A 5,792-nucleotide genomic window follows, 5' to 3' on the forward strand; every position below is an offset into this window, starting at 1 on the left:
CCTCCCATTCATGGAATACCTATTAATAGCACTGGGGCTGGCCAGCCCGAACTCACCTAAGTGTGGGTTTGGTTACTGCCGTGCTGTGTGGCAACTCTGGCTCGATGCCCTTAAATAATCCTGCTGGCACCGTGTGCTGGAGAGCTTGAGGCTTTAGAAACTTCTGGGTCAAATTTACTCTTGTTAAATAAACAATCAGTATTGATTAGGTCATCTGATAGACTAACCGAGCAGCCTTTCAAACACCGCAAGTAGCTGGAGTTCATTTCGGTGTATTTACAAACTCGGAATCCCACGAAGAGAAGTTGCTTTGCTGAAGCGGTCTGCTCGTACAAATCCAGGTACTTGTATATGCATGGCCCTGTGCACACGGGTAGGAGGGTTTTCAGGGACACAGCGTGGATTTGGATGCTCACTTTGTGTGTTTTACTTGGACACTTGAATCCCTAAGGCAGATCTGAAAATCTCAGCCATAATTCTTTCTTTTAGTACATCAGGGCAAGAACTTTTCCCTGCTGGAATCATTTCTAAGTACTCCTTTCTTGCTGCCATAGAATACAAATTAAAACATGTTTAAGTGGATCTCTAAAAAGCATTTGTTTCTCCAGATATGTCCATTTATCTTACCCCTTTACTGTTTTGTTTAGTGAGGAAGTTCTTTAGTTGCAGTCTGCACAAATTTTATGCTGAGTAGGGCAGCAAGGAGGTTGTCAGCGCTAAGCATAAATTTATAAAGGCCCTTTGTTATTGTGATTATTTATACAGATTAAATGTCCCGGAAAGGTTTTCTCGTCTGAAACCTCTCAGCAGTGCAGTTACATGTCTGGCCTCCAATATACATCAGGAAAGCGCCGTATGGCTCCGCCAACTGCACTGGAAGGTATTGGATGCAACCAAAAAAAAAAGCGAGGAGCGAAATCCCGCATGCTGCTCTCCGAGCTCTCGGCCGCTTGTGCTGCGAGTACGCCACCGGGAGCGGAGCCACCCCCCTGCAGGAGGCCAGCACAAGACCAACGCTTCTCCTGGAGCTTCCTCGCAGCTCTGCGGCCGTAGCAAGGTGGGTGCCGACCTCCTCCACACCCATCACTCACAGCCCTGCTGCTTGCCTCAGCACAGCCCCATGCAGAGGCTGAATATTTCAATATCTTTAAAAATATTAACCGTATAGTTAATGCTGAGACGATGCCTTCTTACTTTCTGTCTGGGGCTTCAGCTAGTTTGAGCTTAGCTTATTGCAGAGCAGGCTGCTTTGCGCATGCCCTCAGCTTCCCCCTCCCCTTGCATGTCGCATCTCAAACAGCAGTCTGCAGTCGTTCATTTGACCCCCAAAAGGAGACCACTAACCTTACACCTCCTTTTAGCGCACGATCAGCGAGAAGTTGTGAGGTGCACTGAAGAAATGAGCAGTTTATTGAGCATCTGTCACACGGATGTGCCGCAGAGGTGCCCAGCTGTGAGACTGGGCAGACCCGAGCACGGTGTATGTGTGTGTAAGTGCATTTCAAGAGAAAGCTCACCTTGCAAGGCAACGTATTTTAAGTTAAAGTTGTTGCAATATGAGAGAAAATGCAGAAGCTTGACAATGACACTTAAATGGTGAATTTAAAGTAGTCACTGTAGAGGAAAAAAATAAAAATAAAATAAATTGCACATTCAAAGAAAGTCTGATGATATGGAAACACTCGGCTGAGGCCAACCTGAACACCCCTCTCCAGCTTGGGTTGGAGCACAGGGAGCATCCACACCCGGAGAGAGCAGCGAAGTCTGTTCTGGTCTCGCCTCCCAAGCGGAAAATTTCGGCTGCGGCGCTTCCAGCTCGGCAGGGCCGGGAGGCGATGCCTGGCTGCCACCGGCAGCTGCAGCCCGCAGCGTGGGCGGGCGTCAGGTGCCGTTCCCGGCCCCGCAGGGATAAATGGATAAGTGGATGAGCGGTGCACGGCGCCACGAGCGGAGCTGCGCCCACACCGCAGGTCGCACCCCGCTGATAGCAGCGGCCTTGAATCCGGGCCAGAGCAGCTCGGCGCAGCTTTGGAGGCAGAGGAGAGCGGTCTCCGAGCACCTCCGCCTTGAAGAAAGCGGGGAAGCAGGCTGGGTTTGTTGGAAAATCATAATTTATTGAAATTTGACCTTTTAACGGGACTGATTTGTGCCAGGGTGCCTGCCAACAGCAAAGTCTCTCTGACCCCACAGCTCCCCGGGTGCTCCCCGGATTTCCGTCACCCCCCTGCCCTGTGGCCAGCCCAAGGCCATGCTGCGCTGCTGAAGCAGGGTGATAGCACGTGGTTTCTGCCCCCGTCAGTTCAGAGCTATAAGGCTAGATGATCAGACAGTTTAGGGGAATATACCAGGAAGAGAGAGTAGTGCAGCCCTCCCCCAGCCCATCGGTTCTGGTAACGCACACCCCTTTGCTGTCTGGATTCACATGAACTGGCCCCAGCAACAGAAGCATACGTGCCCCTTGGTTTTACGTTACCGCTGAGAACTGAAGCACCAGCTCCCCTGTCCTGTCACCGCCTTCGCTGCAGGCATTTCAGTGGGAGCAGCGCAGTAAGCTCATGACAAATATCTGAGGTTTTATATTTGAGGTTTTCCCAGCAGTAGGAGGAAGGGTCACGTTGTTCAGACAACATGGGATTGAGCAAAACATACAATCGGGATCCAAAAATTCGTGGTACTCACCAAGTCCCATTAGTGATGAGCATTACATTTACTGATAGTATTACATTTAAGAGCGCTTACAGGACTGGCAGCGCACAGCCTTCAGCAAACCCACCCACATCGCTGTGTGATCGCTCGTGGCCAAGGGACCAGGAGCAGCAGCAGCAGCCCTAACGCAGCGGCGAGGCTCATGCCACCGCCTCCCCGAGAGCTGCTCTCCTCTCTGATTTACTGATGAGCACAATTAGCTCTGTCCTCTGTAGCTGCGCAGGTAATCCTATTAATGCACCCAATGAAAATTAAAGACTGCGCGGCTGCCAAGGGATTAAGACACAGAGTGAAAGGCAGCCCGGGATTCTTCGGACGCAGACCTCGACAACAGGACGCCCATCGCCCCCAGCACAGACGTGCATGCAGCCATCGTTCTCCAAGGGAAGCCAGGATCAGGAAGCACAACTGCACCCAGCAGCACCATCCTGTGTGCCCTCCCTCAGTATTCCCAGTTCCAGCCCTATAGACAAACGCACACGCTCACCATCCACTGCTGCCAACTGGGCAAGGGTTGCACACAGAAACAGGTTATGCTTTTCCCTTGCCCTCTGGGCAAGTACTTCACACAATTAAAGCATTATTAAATTACGGGACTGAATTATATGCCACTACTTATGTGAAATGTTGAATTTTTATAAAGGCAAAGTAGGAAATAAAGAGCAACCAAGACACCAACCAAGAAGCCAGAAGTCAGCATACTGCTTCTAGCAAGGGAAAAATAAACCTGCAGTTGTCTAACATCCCTCCACTGGTTAGACTAGTGAGGACAGGCCACCCTCAGCACATAACCAGTTTCTTCTCACTCCCAGCTGCCAGCCTGCCCTGGCCCCACAGTGGGCACCGCTGCTGGATCCCTTTGTTCCCCTTTCGGATGGGGGCAGATGGCAGAGCCCCCAGTAGCACGGCCAGCCACGCCACTGCGAGAATGAGACCAACCGTGTAGGCCATGGGCCACGCTTTGGCTGAGGGTTGGACTCTCTCAGAAGAGATTAAAAAAAAAAAAGCAAAGTTCAGCTGATCTGCAAGGTCAGGCATTACACTCCAGCACATTGCTTACCCGGCTGCAAGAAGTGAAGGTGTTTTGAAGAGGTACAAACCTGTTTTTTCACTATCTTCTAAAGCAACTGCTTCCACTTAGTTATGTTTAAAATTTAAAATTTAGTTTAAAATTCTGCATATAGCCTACTAAAACACACTAAGACTACAATACTGGCCTCCCAGACAGCAGCAATTCAGGGGACAGCAGCGTATACCTGAAGTAGGAACATATCCAGTGATGGATCCACAATGCTACCTTTAATTTTTGAGCCAATGCAGGCCAATTAATTGTGCAGCTGCTCAGTACACATGCAGCTGGCATAGCTTAAAGCTGTTTGAAACCTGGTGTTGTCTCAAGTCTTGGCCCTGCACATTCATTGGGAACTGGCATGCAGACTGAAAGCGTGTACGACAGTACTTCAAAGAGGTGGGATACATTTCACACAAGATGAGTAGGCTGTACAAAATAATCAATGAAATGCCAACTACCATAGCTAGCTGTAGCAGCAGGTCAGCAAGATCAGTGTCCTCAGTCAATCAGTGGAGTTGCAGATGTGTATTGAGCATGACAAAGCTACATTAACTCCACGTACTATGGAGAAATCATTCCACTTTTATATTTTCCGTAAAATGCTGAGTTGCAATAACAATATCAACAAATAGCAACACTTAGCAAATTGAGTTGAAATACATGCTGGGTTCAAACTCCAGATTGTTTTTAATGGCAAGCTGTCTTCAAGCACAATGGATGTTCCTCCTGCTCTGACCACTGTATCATGTAACTTTAACTGACCTTTAAGTTAACATAAAACAGTTTTCCTTAAGACTGCATAACAGACTCCTTTTAAATTATCTCAGACAACTATAATTTGTATGTCATAGTTAATAACTGGAAAGTCTCTTTTGTCTAAGGAAAGACTTAAAAATTTGTAAAAACTAGTAGACTGAACTAGGTGCATGTTGATTTCTTGAAATTTAAGGATGGATAGTAACTTTAGGTTTCAAAAAAAAAAAAAGGCTTCCTACTATCATTACTTCCTCCTTTTGTACTTCCACATCTAATTCTAGTGATATTTCTTAAGACCAACCATCTTCAAAACAGAAGTCATTTTGTACTTTTCAGCTGGTTGGTAGAACTGTTCTGACAAGTTGAGTCCAATCTGACAGGTTTGTTCTGTAGCAAGTTCCCCCCCACACACACTTTCAATTAAAAATTCATCAAGTTTTACAAAATCTTTACACCTTACAGAATAAAAAAATTAAGATTTCCTACAAGCTTGCACTCACTTAAAATATACTTGCAACCAAAAGGTAGAAATTTTGCCTCTGACTAAAGGTTTAAAGCACCATCCTCCTCCCCTTTGATTACAGGATCCAGAATTTAATGCGCCATTCCAAAACCCTAACACCCCTCCACCCAATTCTCACACAGGAGATAAAGTTAAAATGAGAAGGTAAAAAAAGAACCCAGAAGAAGTCAAGAGGCTCCAGTAATAAAGAAAGCCCCTGAATGGTTTCAGCAGTTCAAATTACTCGATGCAGTTGGCATACATACTTCTGTTAGCATGCATTACCTTTACTTCGTGGGTATATTTAAAGAAAGTCCAGTGCATTGCCCTTCTTGTAAGAGTTCACAATATACAGAATTAGCTGAATTTGAGAGTTGTACTACTCACTGAACACCATCAAAAAAACCCTTGTGAAACCGCACTAACCCATGCCGCCTTGGGGGCCACTACATGCATGCTAGCTACAAGACTACCTCATCTTTGTACATTTATCATCTATTGCAGGTTTGCTATGTGGTGTTAGAACTGCAACTAAGGCCAATACCATAGAACTAAACACCACACCTTGCATTTTAGCCTTCCAGGAACATAGGACTTGCACTTTGTACAGGTTTATCAAGCTGAAATTACTTACTGTCTAATGCAAAGCTGAAAGAACGGGCTAAAGAGAAGAAGGCTTCTCAGTCATGTATACATCTACCTATTCTATAGCTGTATCTTCTGCCTAGCCCCTCCCAAAGTTAGCCTGAAAAACAG

The sequence above is a fragment of the Cygnus olor genome, chromosome 2 (genome assembly GCF_009769625.2).
Source record: "Cygnus olor isolate bCygOlo1 chromosome 2, bCygOlo1.pri.v2, whole genome shotgun sequence".
Lineage (NCBI taxonomy): Eukaryota > Metazoa > Chordata > Aves > Anseriformes > Anatidae > Cygnus > Cygnus olor.